The sequence below is a fragment of the Anguilla rostrata genome, chromosome 7 (assembly GCF_018555375.3).
Source record: "Anguilla rostrata isolate EN2019 chromosome 7, ASM1855537v3, whole genome shotgun sequence".
Taxonomy (NCBI): Eukaryota; Metazoa; Chordata; class Actinopteri; order Anguilliformes; family Anguillidae; genus Anguilla; species Anguilla rostrata.
The window spans coordinates 43173656-43194823 of NC_057939.1; the positions used below are offsets into that span (position 1 = coordinate 43173656).

General features: G+C 43.8%; 1 protein-coding gene across 2 annotated transcripts in view; it reads right to left on the reverse strand.

Moving 5' to 3' along the window:
- LOC135259766 (tetraspanin-9) overlaps nucleotides 1-18903 on the reverse strand; it is a 48058-nt gene extending 29155 nt beyond the window's left edge. Inside the window, exons 1-2 of one of the 2 annotated variants that reach the window (XM_064344483.1) lie at nucleotides 18584-18902; nucleotides 13916-13965 (exon numbers count right to left, since the gene is read on the reverse strand). The gene's annotated coding sequence lies outside the window, so the exon portion shown is untranslated. Of the gene's footprint in view, nucleotides 1-13915; nucleotides 13966-18583 lie in introns of both variants that reach the window. The other variant, XM_064344484.1, reaches the window with a different exon arrangement.
- Between the last annotated feature and the right edge of the window lie 2265 nt (nucleotides 18904-21168).

Sequence of the window (21168 nt, forward strand, 5' to 3'; positions counted from 1 at the left end):
ACATTTACATACGTACCGGTGCGCACACGATTCCTAGGAATTCAACCCTCAAAGTTTATAAAGGATAACTCTCTTTTGATGCATTTTACCTTCCCATGATTCCTTGCTGCAGAGTCCTTTTACAGATCTAAAAAGGCGCCATGGACCTGCACTAAGACTGAATATTTATAGCACACAGCCGCCGCCGCTGCCACCGCCGCAGTATTGCCGGTTGCCGTCGGTGTCCTTCTCCCTCATCCAATCAGCTCAACTCCGACGATGGGAAGACGATAGTTTGAGGAGACCAACTGAGGGATTTAACAGTGTTTGATTTTGCACATGCACAGACAGAGCTGAAAGGAGCTGGCTAATGACTTCCACTTGCTGCACTCCGCCTTCCCGTTTCAGAATCTAAAGCAAAGTGCACACTCTTCACTCAAGTTAGCTAAATAAGGTTGGTTCCTTTCAGTTCTGCCCAATGAGTTTGATCATAGCAGGCAGTCCAGTCAGAGACTTATAATAAAGGTAAATCGGCGAATGGTTTCAGACTACACTGTATGGGGTAATTATGCTATGTATTAAGCATCGGCAATAGTACGAAAAATCAAGAACGTTGCAATATGGACTTATATCGGTCCAAACAATAAACACTTCCATCTATTCCTCGGCGGGGATTAAATGGGTGGAGTTATAATTTATTCCCAGGCTCTGAGCTATTGGGTCCAGGTTCTTCATGACATCATGAAGGACCTGACAAAATGGCCAATAAATGTTTTGGTCTCATTGCATAACTCCTCCCACAGAGGCAAATGAACGTATTCTGCCCTGCTAAGCGATACACTCCTTTGCCATAGAGAAGTGCTACCAAGCTGGCTATCTAGCTAGGGTAGTTGCATTACCCCGAGAGCTAGAGCTATAATTTTCATTTCTTTATTTTTTCATTTTTTATTTCATTTTGTTTCGTTTCGTTACCAAGCCTCCATCCTCATTGCAAGCATGTCAACGTTATCTCCTGTAAGCGCCCACCCTCGATGCACAAACATAGAGGATGAGGTTGAGGGTCACGTTCTGCTGTCTTTGTTTTCAGCTTCCTAAGAATGCCGCAATTCAGAAGACCACAACCACGGCCATACAATCCTGAGTTTTCTTTTTTTTTTCGATACAGATTTTATGTCTGAATTTATATTACAGCTATTCACATTCCTTTTATAGATATTTGGCAGATGTGTTGTTGAAGCTTCCCTCTCTGAAAATGTATGGTTTTTTAAAAAACTATTTTCAGCCCGCTTTAAAAGGTAATTTGAACGAAATGTGAATTTATTTAGCAACTGTTTAGCAGTCAGTCAGGCAGGAAGCCAAGGCCTTCAGTTGACTGTTTAAGGGAACACCTGCTATTCCATTACAGAAAGCCTCCTGGCTGCAGCGGTGTGTCACTGATGAAAACTTAGCTTCAAATCACCCACTTACACCCCCTCGCAGCACAAAAGGCCAAACCCAGTAATTCTCAGCAGAAGGCAACGTGAAAGAACAGGAACAGACATCACGCAGACCTGAAGGTGAACCAGGAACCCCGCTAGTCTCTGAAGCATCCTCAAACTACGGAGGCAGTAGAAACTGTTTTACATGCAGACTGCAGAGAGAGTGAGAGAGAGAGAGAGAGAGAGAGAGAGAGAGAGAGAGAGAGAGAGAGAGAGAGAGAGAGAGAGAGAGAGAGAGGCGACTTTGTTCTAGTGAATGCATTAAAAGACGAAGCCTCCAGAGCTTTCGGTGCAATCAAACGAAAATTATATAACAGAGACATTCCCATTAAAATCTGGTCCAGGAACTTTGACAGCATCATCTTGTCTATTGGACGATACGGAGGCGATGTATGGGGTATACTCAGCCAGACAGACTGCATTAGACGGAACAAGCAGGCAACAGAAACCCTGCAGGCAGAATTATGTCAAAAATATTAAAGATACAAAGAAAAATGATTCAGGGACAGAATTAGGCCAATTTCCGCTGGTAATACATGTCCAAAACAGAGCATTAAAATTCTGGATTCAAGTCCCCACAATGCTTTGCAATTAAAGATGCATCCAGTATCTTAGTCCTCTTATTGCTTGAAAAAAAGAGCCTCCTCAGTCATCACAACACAAAAATAACACAACAGACAATGAATCATTAGACGCCGTCCTGTATCACATTATCTGCATTATGTGCTTATTGTTTCTTGTTCCATTACACACTTCTTAAATCCACCAGATTCAATCCAGCAAGGACCTCATTACGCTGGAAAAAAAAGAACTTGGGAAGAATAAATGGGAAGAATGTTTTTAAACTGCAGAGCAGTGAATGCATGTTAATTCGGCACAGAGCAGCCCAGCAGAATGGATTTTTATTAAAGAACTGATTTTATTGCTTCAGTAGCTTTGTCGTATGCAAGTGGCTGCACCTGAATGCACTCAGAAAACTGAATTTTAAATATATCTACGGAAATAAATTGGATTTTACATGGCAAAAATGGAATTTTATCACTTCATATCATTTTTGAATTTGAGAATTTTTGTTCAGTGGCTTACTGCAAATGATGTGAGCATCTACATAATGAAGACAGAAAAATAAATGTCTTTTGTTTAAAATGCACCGTCAGTAAAACTATTCTCTTTCAGTGCTGCCTTAAATGAGACCTGCTGTGGTAGAGTGGCTGTGTCCAATTATGTCAGACGGTGTGTGTCTGTGTGTGTGTGTGCACATATGTGTGTGTGTGTGCATGTGCGAGACTATGTGTATATATGTGTGAGACTGTATGTGCGTGTGCTTGTGTGAAACTGTATGTGTACACATTCTTGTGTGTGCGGGTCTGTGGGTCTGTGTGAGTGTGTGTGTGTGTGTGTGTTCCGCAGAGGGGTATGGTGCAGCTGTGACTAAGAGAAATACCCCTGCCCAGTGAAAACATAACCCTAACCAAACCCTAACCCTAACTGAACCCAAAGAAAATGAATCCTCCCACAAAGGCAGCTATTACACTTGCGAAAAGGGAAGGATAAGAACTTATGTATTTTTTACTCTCGGGTAAAAATTCCTTGGGCTAGTCATTAATCCTTATTTTCAGCGCCAACATCCAGCTCATGTCTATTTAACGGCTTCAGAATTCTATTCACACACAGAAAACTCGGCCCACCGGATCAATAAGCTCACATAGCTCGGCGGAAAAGAGCAAAAATAACCTATTAATGTCAGTAAACAGAAAAACAAACAAAAAAACAGGGAAGCGAGAGGCTCCAATTCTGATTTTCAGCTGCTCTTTCCTCTCCGCAGTCAGACAGGACACCAGCTGGCTGGTCACACAATGCTGTTTGCGATGCTTCACGGATAGCGCGGATAATATCTGCTGCCATTTTAACCCGCAGGGCCTGTACTGCCCCCACCGTCCCACCGTCGCTGACTCACATATTGCCCCTCCCTGCCCAGGGCTCACTACACGATAGGTCAGAAGTCAAGGGTCACAGGGTCAGAAGGAGGAATCCTCATTGGACTGTGTGGTTGTGTCTATCCCATTCTCAGTGCAATATCACAATCCTCCTCCCTTACTCCTTATGCTTATGATACACGTCTGTGTCACGAGGCTAGCGACCACTAATAAGACATTACAGGACCTTAAAAATGACTTGAGCTAAAGTACTTCATAAAATGACTCCCTTATTTCAGCAAAACGTCAATTCTATTAAAAAGAAATGGTACGAACCAACCAGTGAAAAATAATCAGCATCTAATATTCTGAGGTTGACTCCACAAGTCCTTCACATATTTTTTATGGACCATATGCCGAGTCCGGCCACATATTGCTGTGCCGTAAAAATCCAAGAGATTCCCGCCTCCCAATTCCACTTGATAATGTAATGCGAGGAACTTTACGTGCCATTTTTATGCCTCCGCCATTACACTCTGTGATCACAGTTAATACTGGCGGAAATTGTTTCAGCTCTAATATTGTCTGTTTCAGTGCTTAAAACCGGCTCAGACTGCACATTATAAAAGCCTAGCACATGCCCAACAGACTGCTGTAATCTCAGTCAAATAGAAGCAACATTTCACTTCAGGACCCGGCTATGAATCAGTGAGTCCCACACATAAAAGCCGAATCAAAACAAGCCCATTGCACTGAGAAGAGTTTTATACTCAGATTTGAAAATTTGGGACTCTGGTAGAGGCACAAAGCATAAGGAGCAAATGAAAAACTGTCATCTCATATGCAAAAGTTATGAGTACCATTTTAACTTCATAAAATAATTTATCGATTTTTAAACTCACTGGATGTGGTAGCTGTCATTTAAGTGTGAAAATATCACTAAACTTCCTCAGTAAAGGAATGTGTGTAAAAAGTCTATTTTTCTATGATAAAAAATCATTTCCTGGTGTTCCATTGAAGTAAATCTAAGCTTTCAATTCATGGTCCAAAAGGGACTCATTTCAGAGCATTCCATTGCATTGAACAAAAGATATTAATGTTCCTTTTGATTTTGGAGGGGTTATTATTGACCACTTCTCCTGTTCTTCAACAGTACTGACCACTTCTGTTCTTCTGCAGTACTGACTACTTCTCCTGTTCTTCTAGCCACAGGATCTTTCTGCTTATAAATGTTGACTACAATAGCGTTTTTCTTGCTTGGTAAAAAAAATAAAATAATGTAATGTTCTTTTCAGGAAAGAACAGAGTACTTTTTTTGTGAATTAAAAAAAAGTTATGAGGAAGTGTTCTGAGCGTTAGCTAGTATTAGCTTGGAGCATGATTACCGCGTGATGCCGCTAATGCCACAGAGTCTCGTGCTTTGCGTTTATGGTGCATCGGACATCCCCGTCCACACAGCCGTCCAATGAGGAGATGGTAATCAGCCGTAACCGCAGCAATACGCAGGCCGCTAATTCAATAAACAGGCCAAAGTGCCATGTAATCCTGGCTGCCTTCTATGACCTCGGCCACGGACGCATTGTGACTAGTTATTTTGGTCTTGCACGACTCAGCTGTGTTTAGGCTGTGTTTACCATGTGCCATTGGGCAGGCTGGAGAAGCACACCGAGTCACATGACTTTCACACCACATTTGCACACTGACAAAAGAGCAGCTGCAATCTTTCATCCACGCAGGTGAGATTCTACACTATTCCACAGGTCCTGTACAACCCCAGTATAACCTGTGTGTGTGTGTGTGTTTGAGAGAGTGCATGAAAATACATGTCTGTGTATCAGTGTATATATATTTTATGAAGAATCTTCTGCACACATCCACTCCTGAGAAGGAACTGAAAGACTACTGTCTTTCTCAATGGAACACATCAGACTGAGGAGAGAAGTTTGCCAACACAAGAACAACACTCAGTGTAGACGCACAAATTTACTGCCTCCCCCACCCCCCAACCCTAACCATCTCCCTTAACTCCTTCTGAGCTGTTTCTTTATAGGTATAACACTAGCAAATGAATAATTCCACTCTACTGCTGAAGGCTCCAGGTTAGAAAATTCTGTAAGAAACCCCTCAGATACATCAAACAGTATCGTATACAAAGGAGCGTCAAAGGAACACTTGTAGTCCTTGGTGCTACAGCAACGAGATTGTTGTTATCTTGGTTATCTGACTCAAAATAGTGCTTTAACCTTTCTTCTGTGTTAACAGTTGTGCATAGAAGGAGCCTGCAAGTGATCCACCAGTAGCATGGCTCTATACAGATCGCTATATATAGCATAGTAGACAGACGTGTCTCTGGCATATGTAGCCTGCATAGGTACAATTGTGTATCTTGCTACGGCATTAGTGTATAGGTGCATGTGTATGACTATGGGGTGCAGATATTCTGAATTCTGTGCTTATGCTAGGACCCTAAAACAACTAGGTGTGCAGTGGTAACAGTCAAAAAAGAATGCCAGGTTAAAATGAATGCAATTTATTTCACAGTATGTTAATAATGATAATATACAATGGTGAAAAGGTATGTGTGGAGTTGAATGGCTATATGCATATGCATAGGAGACCGTGTTGACAAGTCTCCCCAAACCATTGCACGTTTCCCCTTATATACTCAAAGATTAAAGCAAAACACCAAGTCATTAAGTAAAGACACATTCATGATAAAGTACAGATCAATGATCCTGCTTGCACTATATCTGTGAGCATATCACACCGGGTTAACCTTTGTATCTGGCTGGGCGCTGACCCATAGATATCAAGATCTTTAGTCAGCACCCAACCACCAAAGACACCAACTTGTTCCCCATGACATCAGCTTTCCGACAATACAAAACATTATTACATCATGGAGAACCTAAGGTTCACAATGCAGATCCAATGGCACATTTTGCAACTGAGCACCATCTCTTTATCACACCAGCTAACTCCCTGTCAGCAGAGTAAACAGTCTTTTGGGGGTATATTAAGAGGCAGACTTCTGTGAACTACAATTCTACATTGCACAGATATAGCATAAACATATGGAATAATACATTGATGTTTGTAATAATAGAATACATAGGTTTTTGTAATAATACAATACACAGATGTGTGCAATAATATAATAAATAGATGTTTGTAATAATATAATACATAAATGTAATGCAGACATCTCTGTTTCATTTGGCTGCAGAGGAGGTGTATGCGGTTTTTTGTTCACATGCTACCCCTTGCGAGCTATAATTAAGAAAGTTGCATGTTGTGAGCTGCAGATGCGCATTGCCAGACGCGCTTTGCGGACGGCACGCCGCAGTCCCCCGTTATCAGGGCCGCCGAGGCATCGCCGCGGCAACGCAGAGCCCCCAGCGACGCCAGCCAGGGAGGGAAGAAGACGTGCACCTGGACTCAGGTGAAGCTCTTGCCGCGAAGCCCAGAGCCAGAGCCTTCGGTCACAATTCCATATTCTTGCGACTGTGTTCCTGACACAGGGCGCGCGGCGAACTGATTGCTAATATTTATTAATGCGCTTATGGGAATGCGGGCTGAGGAAGCACGCTGCGCAGCAATGCATAATTAATGAATGCTCTTTCTAGGCAACGCGCACAAGTGAATAAGAACTCATTCACAGTCTCGTCGCCTCACACCAGCACTGCGGCTTCACAGGACAAAAAAAATACGTTTTTTTTTTTCCCCTCCCCCAGAACATGAAGAAACGGAAAATGAAAGCCTGCGAGCAACAAGGCAGAAATGACTTTCGGTTTTATATAATGTGTCTGGGGCTGCACCATCAATTATAGTGCATAAGAAATTTTAGAATTAAATCATTCAGCCTACCCCTGCCCACCCACCCTCACCCTCACCCTCACACACACTCACATACACAAACACAAACACAAACACAGACACACATTCTCTTGCACTTGGAAAAGATGCCCCGGGCTTCTCAGGACTGACCTCGGATGAAATGCAGTTCAAGTAAACGACCTTTTCTCAAAAGCATAACAGCAGCACACCCGGTGGGAATTGACACCACAATCTTTGAACTACAAGCCGGGCACTGGACCCCATATCTCTGATTGGGTACTCCAGGCTGCTTCTCTCTGATTGGGTACTCGGGGCTGCGTCTCTGTGATTAGTTAATAGACGCTGCTTATCTATGATTGGGTACTCAGGGCTACTTCTCTGTAATTGGGTCCTTACAGAAGCAATGTGCTGTAGTCTCTCTCATTCTGTAATAAAGGAGAACATAAATGCAGCCCCCCTCCCTGCTCTGAGATTTATGCCCTATAATTAAGACCCAAGACTCCCAGTCATATGATTCAGACTGGACTGCTGTTCCATGTGTTCTGTGAGCAAAAAGAGCTGCCATATAAAATGACTTTAACAGCACATTTCCAGTCCACAGGAGAAAAACCCACAAAACCTACAATATTTTTCCAGACATGGAACGGCCAAGCATATTTGTTTTTGGAGGTGAAATGGAAAGGTCAGACCATCAAATTAGCTGCAGAATGGACCTGTCCCAACATGCTCTGCAGAGTGAGCCTGTCCCAGCATGCTCTGCAGAGAGGACCTGTCCCAGCATGCTCTGCAGAGAGGACCTGTCCCAGCATGCTCTGCAGAGCGGGTCTGTCCCAGCATGCTCTGCAGAGAGGACCTGTCCCAGCATGCTCTGCAGAGCGGGTCTGTCCCAGCATGCTCAGCAGAGAGGACCTGTCCCAGCATGCTCTGCAGAGCGGGTCTGTCCCAGCATGCTCTGCAGAGAGGGTCTGTCCCAGCATGCTCTGCAGAGAGGGCCTGTCCCAGCATGCTCTGCAGAGCGGGTCTGTCCCAGCATGCTCCGCAGAGCGGGTCTGTCCCAGCATGCTCCGCAGAGAGGGTCTGTTCCAGCATGCTCTGCAGAGAGGGCCTGTCCCAGCATGCTCTGCAGAGCGGGTCTCTCCCAGCATGCTCTGCAGAGCGGGCCTGTTCCAGCATGCTCCGCAGAGCGGGCCTGTCCCAGAATGCGCTGCAGAGAGGGCAGGCGCCGACCCTCGAGTCCGACAGACACGCTGAAGGTGAACAGTATCACATTCACCTTTCTTATCTGCAGTGATCTGACAGAGAGATCACAGCAAGATCAGAAAGCTGCATCTACCGGTTACAACCTGACACGCTGCCAAAACACCACACACTTAAGCTGAGAGGCACAGCTAGAGAAAAACACCTTTCCTAAGAGTGAACAATACCTGTCAGGGATTCAGATTTTTTTGAAGAGATTTATTACAGACACTTTACACACTGTGAACTCCCAACCACTGGAAACAACCACTGAGGAATCAGAACAGAGATACAGAAGCACAGAGACACCAAAACACAGAGATGCGGAATCACTGATATACAGAAACACCGGCATACAGATGGGGACTTACAGAAGCACGGACACAGCAGCACAGAGAGACAGAAACACATAGTTACACACGCACTGATTTACAGAAGCACAGACACTCTGGTGCAGTACAAGCGATATTAAATGACTTCACTCTGAAAATAATCTGCTGCTAAACCAGAGAAAAAGAACCCCGTTCCTGTATGTTTCTATCAGCAATAATGGGTCCGTTAATGATTTAGCTTCATAAACCAACACCGGTTCAAGTGTAGATTAGAGTGCCTTTCGTATAGGGACAGACGGGCTGTCTTCATCTGTCATTCATGAGCCCACGATCAATTTAGACAAAATATCAGATCGCATAAAATAATAAAGAGCAGCAACTGGAATGAAGTCAGGAATAGACACGGTGTCCTCGGGTTCTTTTCTCACGGATATCGACACCAGCCTACTCATCCCCGCGGGTACAGAGTTCTATTAAGCAGAGAGTCCAGCTACTGAAGGTGGGAAACAGTATTAGTGCTGTGATGATGAGTAATCTGCGAGGTTGTTTTAACCGATATTACAAAAAAATATCAGCGTCACGGCTTTGGCCATCGGCTGACGTTAAATCAGAGGGAATCAATATATGTGTGTGTGTGTGTATGTGCATGGGTGTGTGAAGATTCATGCAGGTGTGTGTCCATAGTAAACAGCATGTGTGTGTATGAGTGTGTGTAGATGCATGTGTGTGTACGTCCATAGTGCCATGTGAGTGTGTGTGTGTACGCATGTGTGTATGTCCATAGTGCTGTGTGTGTGAATGCATGTGTGTGTATGTCCATAGTGCAGAGTCTGTGCAGATGCATTTGTGTGTGTGTATGTGTGTGTGCCTGTGTGTGCCTGTGTGTGTGTGCACGCACGCGTGAGTCATTGTCTCAGCATTCCTGGCATGTTTCCTCAAGAAAAAAGCTGAGTGTCTCAAACAGGTGCGCGATTCATTAGCGGGCTGACAGCATGGGCACTGTGATCTCTTCCCCTCCTCACCCTTGCTTTCTCATCCAGAACTGTGACCCTTTATATGTACGTACTCATCTACACCAAAGGTACAGCGGCTACCCCGGAGAAGAACAGAATCCAGTCAGTAACTTTCCTCATAGTGACATAACAGGTCTCCTGTGGCAGGAGACAGATGCAGGTGTCAATCAAAGCCTCCCCCTCAGAGGGCTCACTCGGTCACAGACGCGTCGGCAGGCGATGGAAACGGCCAAAGCTAACAGCGTGCAACTGTGCAACGCAGACGGCACTCCAAACATTTTCAAACAGTTCGCCCAAGAATAAAATTCATTTACATTTCCCCTAGAGTGCTATCTATCCATCCAGAAAATTTTGCTGAGATTTGGTGAGTTTTATAGCTTATCCACTGCGGCTCACCATGATACAACAGACCTCAAAGGGGCCAACATTTGTGACGCTCAAAGCGTCAAAAGCATCAAAAATTCAACAATAACGTCTCTCCAAATATAATGACACTATTACGAACCAAACATCACAGCTTTGTTTCGCACCCATTTCATCGGAAACTACTTTCTGCCGAAGTACGCCACCTGTGTATATCCACACAAAGTATCAACCGAAGCACGCCAGTATTCCGGGGCGCAGTATCAACATTGTTAAACCGGTATAGCTTTATTTTATGTTTGGGTGAATTTGCCCCTTTAAAGCACCAAATCCCATAAATGACAAAACTAGTGCTTTTCATTCCACTGCAATAAGCACTAAGCAATAAGAGTGGCAGTCGCTTAGATGACAGGTGGGTCAGAATGACACACTCACACAACACAATGAGCACAAAGTCCCATCTTTGGTGCCATCTAGTGATACTGCTGGGAAAGAACACAGATCATCTATTCTCTAAACGGACAAATATATTAATACAACAAGGGTTACTATAGAAGAATGCCCCCAAAAGCTTGTTCATTATATGAATGTGATTTCTGTTCCATTCAGTTAATTAGTTAAATGCTCCAAAAATACTGCAGACTGACAATTTCTTCAGTCGGATAGTTTTTCTTGATAAAAATGTCACCTTGTAGTATTTGTCCTAAACAGTACAAGCTTGCGGAAATGTCCAAATAATATGTGCAAAAGAAATTATTGATTTTAAAGATATTTGTGTTCTTGTGCATTTATACCTTCTATACAGCAATGCTAACTGCAGAAGCTGTTATATCATCCACATTAAAATGCATCACTTATAACATCCTAAAGTCAGATTGAACAGCCCCCAAACCAGACTCCTAACATATAGCACATTTTAACAATCAGTATGTGAGCAATGACACAGTTAGGATGAATATATTTATCATAGAACCATTTCCCTGGGGGACTTTACAATAAAGAAACATGCAATGCGAATAGGGGGGACACTCCAGTTAGGCCATTTTGACTGTCGTGATCTTGGCCATTCTTAAGCACTGCCACAAGATGGCACCCACCTCACAGAAACATAAGTGATGACGACAGCCCCTGTTACAATCTGCCAATCAGCAAAATAGCCCCAGGGTCCTCCTGCTTGATCTATAGCCCGGGCTGCTGGTACTGGGAAATTAGCCCTGAAGCTTGTTTAAACATGGATATGAGAAAGCTAGTCTCCTTTTTACACAAACACGGCTACGCTAACCACATAAATCCCCTGATGTAGCGGATCCAATCAAGCCCTGTAAAGGCTCCATCAATTGTGTCCTTGAGGCAGTTGGGAATTTTATGGAAACGTCCTCCTTTAACAGGAGGACCAATGGGAGGAGGGTTCCCATGGAAATGTTCATAATGAAGATGAAGGCAGGGCCTCTGCTTCTGCAATCAACTCGCATCGCCAATCTGAGCCAATATGTGCCAGTCTAAACTAAACCTTTTTATACCGTCTGGAGCTAAACCTTAATGGATGTCTGAAGCAGGCGTTTTTTCTGTGAAGATGACTCCCTCTCTCTGGGTGTGTAGCACTGAACTGACACTGGCACTCACTGGGAAAAGCAAGAAAACTGGTCTCTCACGCTTGACACATCCCAGTGTTTCCCTTTTAGCATTAGCGGCTATGCTGAACAGATGCTAACAGACATGCACTGATCTAAAGCAGATGTTTGCGGACAGTAGCGTCTTTAAGCTACTGTGGCCGCTTGTGTGGCCATGTACACCACACCCCGCCTTTAATCAAACCGCCCAATCAGTATATTACACCACCACCACCCCCCCCCCCCCGCCCAACACCCTGCGTCCAGCTTAGGAGATCACACAGCAACCCATCCAATCACAGCACAGCACAATTTTTACTTCCAGCCGATCAGCACACAGCCTAGCTTCATTGCCCTACTGCCCAATCAGAGTAAAGCCCAGCTTCACAACCATTCAATCAGAACACAGCCCAGACAGCTTAATTATCACCCAATCAGAGCAAAGCTCAGCTTCATTACCACCCAAACACAGAACCGCCCAGTTATTATTATTATTGTTGTTGTTATTGTTGATAATAATAAGAATAATAATTAGTATTATTGTTATTATTATCATTATTATTATTATTATTATTATTATTATTATTAGTATTATTGTTGTTGTTGTTGTTGTTATTATTATTGAATGTGGCCAGTGCATCTCCGGTAAAAACATGGCAGTGGGCAGTCTTTGGCTCTATGTTCTGTGAGGGGAAGGAGACAGAGCCGCTTTCTTCTCCGACAACTTCGAGCGCATCAGCAGAATGAGCCCTCTGTCAGAGCTGCCACACTCTGACCCGGCGGACGCGCTCGATGTTCTCACACGCGTTACGCAACGCCGACATAACGTTATCACAAGGCTCTGACAACACATTAGCGGGGGCGGGACAGCGAACGCCGAGCGTCTGCAGTAGATAGGGAGCGTTTCCTCGCCGATAGCAGCACAAAATTGGGATAGTCCCACACGCAGGGTCGTGGCCTCTCGCAAGAACCAAGGACGCCATGTTTTTCTCAGACCGAACGCCCCAAAATTAGATTTACATTACGGCCTCAGCTCCCTCCTCAAACCCCCCACAGCCCAAAAGGCATACCCCTCTTCTGCCTTCCCACTCCTCTTCAAACTATTTTTACTTACCGCTTAGTCATGGAACAGAAACCTCTGCTTTCAGCGAAGCTGTTGCAGCAAACTGAGGATCCCAAATTAGCCTCCTGAGAGCTCCCACAGGAAAACTCCCATGCTCCCACACACAGGAGATCTCCCACAGTCCCACTCCCACACACAGCGAAGATCACTCAGCAGTGCTCCCAACTGATCTCAGCTTAACACGGCTCATTAAGGACAGGGTTTCTCTTCTCTCCGATCTGACAGCAGCACATGCGGCACTGAAACCATGACCGATATGGCTCTGTGGAGCCTGACCCAAGACAGATTCCCCAGTTCAAATGGTCATTAAACCCATTTTGGGGCCTTTGGAGAACAAAGCATTTTATCCCAAAGACCTTCTATCCTCTTGCACCTGTGATACAGGAATATGAACACATTTTACCTTCCCTACTGTGTCAGCACCCCATTTGTGTCAGCCCCCTCAACTCTCTGTACTTCCTGTTTGTGTCAGCCCCATCCCCCTTACCCTCTGTACTTCCTGTGTATGTCAGCCCCACCCCCCCCCCACCCTCCACCCCTTACCCACTGAACATCCCCCTTAGCCACCGTACTTCCTGTGCACAGTCTGCAGTATGAGGTCACTTCCTGTGTGCCATGAAAGCAAGCCAAGAACACTTCCCAACGGGAAGCGGGGCCCTGACTAGCCGGCCCACTGCCCCTCCTACTTGCATTTCTCCCAGCCTTGGGGGGTCGGAGTGCTGGCCGCTCCGCCGTCAACCGCCCACTCAATCTGGAGCCCCTCACAGACAGGCATGCCGAAAAACGAGTGGGGGTAGAGGGGTCAGGCTGGGGGTCGGATGGGAGCTCAGCGTGGGCTTGTGTGTCTGTCTGTCTGTAGTTGCTTCTCGAAGTTCCACAACAGTAAGAGGGTGTGGTTGGTGGCCAGTTTGTTTAAAAAATGCTAACAATGGTGACCCAGACTCACTGGACAGCTGTGGTACAGCCAGAATCAGCACAATGAGAGAGAAATATGCCTTTAAATAACCACTCTGAGGCTGATCGCTTACCTGCTTTAATAAGGAAACAGGCCAAAGCAGCTGCACACAGAAGGACGGATCTGCGAGAGAAGGAAAACAGAGATTACTGAAGCACTGTTTATTCATTGCATGCCTTGGCACTGAGGACAGATACGTAAGAACTGACAGCTGATACAGACCTGAAATGCATCCGGTTTGTAGATAAATCAACTGGATCAGTGTAGCACTGTACATGTTACTGTTATGTTTCACTCTATTCAGGTCATTTTACCTTTGTTCCCCTCTACCTGCGCACATTTAAGCTAATCCTGACAGGGGACAGACATGATGTTCCACTGACATTCAAAATAGTAGCTGTTAAAAATGTTAATCACTTATCTTCAGAACACTAAGGGGATATTTCAAATAATCAGTTAATTCATACTTAAGTGAAATTACTTTGCATAAAGACAACCAACCCTATTGAAATTCTGTTTTTTAAGTATTCAGTGTCAGTTCAGTTAAAAGTGGAATTTGAAAACTGCAAGCTCCGTTCAACCTCTCAGCTCTCTGAAAGCTTTCAGTCGATGAACATCCAGGCACTTAGAAAAAGCAGTTGTTCGCAGACATCAACCTGCTGGACAGCGTCACCCGGTTCATTTTCAATTAAATTTCTATTCCAATTCGATTTTAATTTCCGTTGTCAGCAGCGATCGTGGACCGGGGAGCCGATCGCCGCAGAAGCATAAATAATCAAAGGCACGAGGTCAACAGCATCGAAAAAGCAATTCACACCCTGTGAATAATGCACAGCGCTGCACAATTAAAATGTGCTCCGCAAAATCATTTAGAACTTGAACTGTGTGGCCCAGCGAGGCTTGTGGCCCTAAACAAGCAGACAGAGTGTTTATGCCAGCAGCCAGCTCTGTTCCTGTGCTGTGAATCACAGAGTTATTATGAGCAGGGCTTTCCTGTGCTCTGAAACACAGAGCTATTATGAGCAGGGATTTCCTGTGCTATGAAACACAATGCTCTTTTGAATAGGGCTTTCCTGTGCTCTGCAACACTGTGCTCTTATGAATAGGGCTTTCCTGTGCTCTGCAACACAGTGCTATTACGAGCAGGACTTCTATGTGCTCTCAAACACAGAGCTCTTATGAGCAAGCTTTCCAGAGCTCTAAAGCACAGAGCTCTTACAAGAACTTTCCTGTGCTCTGAAACACAGAGCTCTTATAAGCAAGCTTTCCTGCACTCTGAAACATAGAGTTCTTACAACCAGAGCTTTCCTAAACTCTGAAACACAGAGCTCTTAAGAGCAAGCTTTCCAGTGCTCTGAAGCACAGAGCTCTTACGAGAACTTTCCTGTGCTCTGAAACACAGAGCTCTTAAGAGCAAGCTTTCCTATGCCCTGAAACAGAGCTCTTACAAGCAAGTTTTCCTGTTCTCTGAAGCGCACCACTCTCATTGAGAGGCCCTGCTGGTTGGTACAGATTAGATGGGCCCTAGGGGCCTAGCATGGAGAGGGAACAGGCCCCAGGGCCACAGAGAGAGAAAATGTTGATATAGCACAGCTGGGCTATTGTTCTGTGTCAACAAGGGAGCCCATGATGCATTGCTACTGGTCTGCTGAACAGAAGCTTCCGGAAGGGCTGGAGAATGGAGGCGATGACACAACAAGGCACAGCGTTCCAGCTAAAAGCCACATCTCTGTGGAACAGAGAGCATCTATCCTGCACGGAAAAAAACAACTGGCGCTCTTATGGGAGAGCCGCCCTCCAGGAAGCGGACCAGCGATTCTGATGATCCGGAACCAGTAGCGCGGACGTAACGCTGTGTGATGCCTCAGGTTGACCAGGCAGAAGGAGAGACGGACTCTCCCGAGAGAGAAGACAGGATGTGGAGAAATTTCTCTCCAGCCAAAGGGCAAACAGGGATCTGACCCAGGGCGGCAGAGAGGACTCAGATAAAGAAGCCCAACCCCCCCCCACACACACACAGACACTGCAGGAAATATAAATAACAGAGGCAGCAGTCAAGATACTGCAGAGCTGAAACCAGATATGTTGAAGTTGTCTTCCTCTTCACATTCATAAGTTGTGCCCTGGGAAATGTAGCCATATGATGTCTTTCTTAGTAAACATCCAGGCATGCGTGACCCGCGTGACTCCTGACCTCGCCAGGACCCATTTTTCCTTTCCAAAGCAAGCAGGCAGCAACATAATCTCAAACGGCTGTAGCAGGATATGTTATATTGCCTCCTTTTACAACAGACAATCCTGATCGTTCCTATATTTTTAATGAAAGGGGCTCAAAACGAACATGGCAAAATATTCTCATTGGATTAAATGACTGGTTTCATCCTGTTTGGCTAAAGCAGAGAGCACGCGTCATGGTCGAACGGGCTGTGCGTTCTACCATCTGCAGAATGACTCAGAAGAATCCGATGAGTTCCTTTAAGATGTCCCGTCCCTCTGAGCGCTTACTGGAAGTTCTGTTTCTCAAGTTTTCCGTGGACTGACTGAAAGTGTAGATGCCTTATGTGGGGAGAGCTGCCAAGTAAATTCAGAAGAATTGCACTAAACTCAACCAAGCAAAATCAATTAATCGCCTTTTTTTCTTCCCAAAAATCAATTAGTACTGACACACTGATTCTGTTCACTTGTGATTCGCAACACTAAATAACCTGACAGAAAGTCTTCCAAATAAGAATCGAAGACCGTACTTTTTTAGGAGTGCCAAGAATACAGCTCGGATAATCCCCCGATTACCTAAATATTTTTCCTGTTACGGGAAACGCGCAGCGCTCCATCATTTCAGACCCTCCCGGGACAATCACCACGTCGCGCCTCCGCCACATACCCCTGTGAATACCACCACTTTCAGCTGTTACTTTAGAATGTTCCCAATTAATGATCCAATTCCTCACATTCTTCCGCTCAGCAGATATTCTGCTATTCCTATACCCTCCATCCTAGGTAATATAGTCGAATCACTAACCTTTTAGATTCATCCCAATAACCCATGAAAATATTTAGCCTATGACCTTTGTCAGAAAGTAGATACTAAAATAATCTTATGTCATTTAGCTGTACAACATGCTAAACATCCGAATTATTTTAAGTGTTAGTTTAAAAATACATTTAAAAAAATAAACGTGCACAGACAATACGAAGCCACGATGTCGAACATTTAAATTAAAACGCTTATTTCACAAACAAACACCCCCAGCAGCTAAAGACCTATATGGGAAACTACGAAAAACTACTGCGGTCACGCCATGTGCACTTTGAAAAAGCTCGGTCAAGCTATCGGCACTTAAAATTTTAGTGCGCAGTCAACATAACTCTTTACGGTAACCCGAGATAAATTTACTACTCTCAGAACATTCGACTAGATTCTTGAAGTTCGGCTTCCCAGGTATTCATGCAAAGATGTTTGTGTATTTTTACTGTTGGAATTATAGGATGGCAAAATCCTATAATTCCAAAATGGGCATTCAGTAAATACATGCCACTTTGTTAAGCGTTCAACAACATTTTGCAATTATGGGATGGCAAAATCTTCCAAAATGGCTATCCAATCCTATACATCCCCCTTTTAAAAATTCAATAAAATAATATAAGCAAACTGTTTTATACAAAGACCGCCTTCCCAGGTATCCATGCAAGGATTCAGAGCATTTATACTGTATGAATATGGCGTTATTGCCGTTTTGGATGACTTTGCTATCCCATAATTCCAAATTACTACAGTAAAAATGCACGAAATCAATTGCATGAATACCTGCGAAGGTGGTATTCAAGAATGTGTTACAGTCTTCTGAAAACAGTTTGATTCCACTATTTTATGTTTTTAAATAAGCACCATGTATAAAATTGAATACCCATTTGGAGGAATTGACCATCCCATAATTCCAAATTATTTCAGTAAAAATGCACGGAATCCATTGCATGGATACCTGAGAAGGTGCTGTTCAAGAATGCATTAGAGTTTGCAGAGAACAGTTTGATTCAAATATTTTATGGGATTTTTGATTACATCATCTAGAGAATTCAATGGCGATCTGATGGTCATTTGCATCATAATCGGGTTACCGTAAAGAACAATGTAGACCGCACACCAAACTTTTTAAGTGCCGATAGCTTGACCGAGCTGTGAACAGATGATCGCAGTGGAAAACCCCGTAACATCGTTAACAGTGTAAATAAGAAAGATAATAACGCGTTATTTCAACTTTTTCCGTTTTTCCAATCTCCAGCCTGCCGTAAGCCTTTGTTTTGTATCCGAGGGTGCGTTTTGTCATTTAAACTACAAAATTACACCCGTTTTGGTTGCAATGCACAATAAAACATAAGCCTATAACATTTAGCAAGTCGTTACAATATTGTACACATTAATGTGATGCTATTTGATATCAGTTGTTATTAATCCTTTTAAAATGAACTAATCACCAGTAGCGACAATACAAAAAGAAAAACCTAAACAAATAGTTGATTGTTTACGACACTCTGTATGAATGATTCATGTGCCAACTCTGTATAAACAAAGAGTCAAAAGTTCCCCAACATAATAAAACAGCATTTAAAGACATTTTGTCAATTGTTTTTTTTTTGGAATTGCTTCAGCGTTTGTTCACCGCAAAGCAAATCAGGGCATGCGAATGTAAGTAATGTGAAAACATTTGGGCTTCAAACCTACAGTTGTATTTTAAAGCCTTACCTTGTAATAGTCTGTCTCCTGGTGTGATGAACACTATCGCTCTCAGATCAAGGCCGGGAATCAATGCCGCCGAACTTTCATGAATGTAAACTTAATCATTCAGCTCTTGCGTCCTAAAAACGACGTCTTCCTAAATCCAGCCCTGAACGTCCAGTTCGAGTTCCCCCAATGATTGGCTGTATGAAAACACACATTTGGTTTTGGTGCTCTGTGCCTGTTAATGCTGCGAACTCCTTGCTGAATAATGAGCGCAGCGATCTTCCCTCTCTCTGGAAGCGGAAATGGAGTGCGGTACAGAAAGAAACGGGATACGTACTGACTCCTAGCGACGGCAACAACTTTTTTTGTGGGCCAGCACGGGGATCATTATAAGCCGTATTTGCGGACAACTCCTGACAGGACGCCTTCATAGGATTTAAATAATTTCCGTTATGTAGCATGTGCACCGTTTTATAAAACTCAATGTACAGACCCCATTTCCATTTTTTGGTGTTGAAGTGTCTATTAAGAATATCTGACAGTTATGAGAGACTGTAACGGGTAATTTCTGCGACTGTTCACACCACCTCTACAACTATACAGGGATATTAAATGTTTTAATGATGTCCGATATGCTACAGACTGAAAATAATTGGTGTACAGTACGGTTTCATTTTTATAGATCTCTGTTTTATCCACTTTACTTTTATTGCGATTGGAATGTGTTGGGGGAGGTGCTGTACGGCCTGGTGTGTCTCGCAATAAACCCCGCATAATCACACGGACTAACGGGCTAATCACAACACAGGCCGGGAAAATGTGCTTTTGAAAGATTTTTCTTGTTTCAGTGCATTACAAGGCGGTTTCGTCAATTGGATGAACACTCATTCTATCAAGTTCCACGCAAGTCCCTGCAGAAAGCGGCCACGCCGCATGCGTTATTTGGCTCTGCACAAGTACATGGCAACAGGAATTCAGAAATGCACTTGGCAACACAGACAGGAAACAGCAGAACATTTCCACTGCACAAAAACAAATAAACACAATCAAAGTAGACAGATTTTATCAAATTCTAAACAAATACACTTTATTATATAAATAATACAACGTGTTTCTGCAGTATTTACGTACCTTTCCGTCATTTAGCTGATATACACACTGTTGAATTAAACATAACACACATATATGCATGCATCACACACACACACACACACACACTAGAATGTTTTATATAAAATTAGCTTCATAACCAAAATAGAATGTTACATATTTAATAAATACAACAGCTTTCACTACCGCAGACCAAACTTGTTCCAGCCTAGGCCAGGTGGGCTGTGGCATAAATGTCCTCTTATCAGGAAGTGAACAGACCTGGATGCCTGCTTTCGTTTTCCACAAGATCATCTCGTGTGTGTGTGAGTGTGTGTGCGTGTGTGTACAACAGTGTGAGTCGGTGTATGCGCGTGTGTGTGCCTGAGAATGAGTGTGATAGTAGGTATCATCATGCTAATGTGTGCTGGTCTTCTGGTGTCAGTCTGATGCGCTTAAAATCCTGTCCCTGCCATGGCAACGTCGTAACAAAGAAGAACGTCGCATTTAGAGAAAAACAAACAACTTTCAATGAGAGATGTTACCGCGTGCGACATATCTCAGGAGGTAAGACCGATTGTCTGGCAGTCGGAGGGTTGCCGGTTCAAACCCCGCCCTGGGCGTGTCGAAGTGTCCTTGAGCAAGACACCTAACCCCTAACCCCTAACTGCTCTGGCAAATGAGAGGCATCAATTGTAAAGCGCTTTGGATACAAGCGCTATATGAATGCACTCCATTTACCATTTACCGCCGGAAAATTACGTGTTGGAATGATTCCCACGTTCCGTGCATTAAGAATGTACCTTAAACCACCTCTGGAAGAAGACCTCTGCTGAATCTTACTCTCATTCAGACACTAATGGAGATTATACATAAGGCTCTTATCCTAGAGTGTGATGCAGACAGTCAAAAATATAATGTTTAAAATAGTTATTCTGTTTAAGAGGTAAAACTCAAATCATTGAGTTTATTGTATGAAACCCAATATTGTTCTGGTTGTGCTGTGATTGACACGCAGTGTTTGATTGATTAATTGTTACGTCACAGCCTAGAATACCAGGGTGAACCCCATTGTGATGTCATCAATGTGAGACCTGCCCTCATTTCATTCAGCCTTCATATGTATTTTCAGTGTGTGCTCTCTACTTGAGTACTCTTGCATGTTTTTTTTAAAACGGAGTGAAGTACTACATAGCATATGTTTGCAATACAGCAAAATGCTTGGACTGTAGCAGTTGGTATTTTACTTTGACAGACAGAGGTGGAGCCACTAGTGTGCACAGTCTGCTCGAAATGTGTAATATGGAACTATTTCCTCTATAATGTTTATTTTCTTGGATCACAGCTGCTTTGGTTTGGTGCTATCTGCTTTGGTCTTCTACGGTTGCAGAACAGATTTCTTACAGGCAGACGCTGGTGAGGCTGCAGGTTTCCGTGGCTGATGAAGTGTTATCCTGTTTGATTTGGGGCTAATTACTGTAACACATGGGATATTCCTGGCCATGTGACTTGTGGCT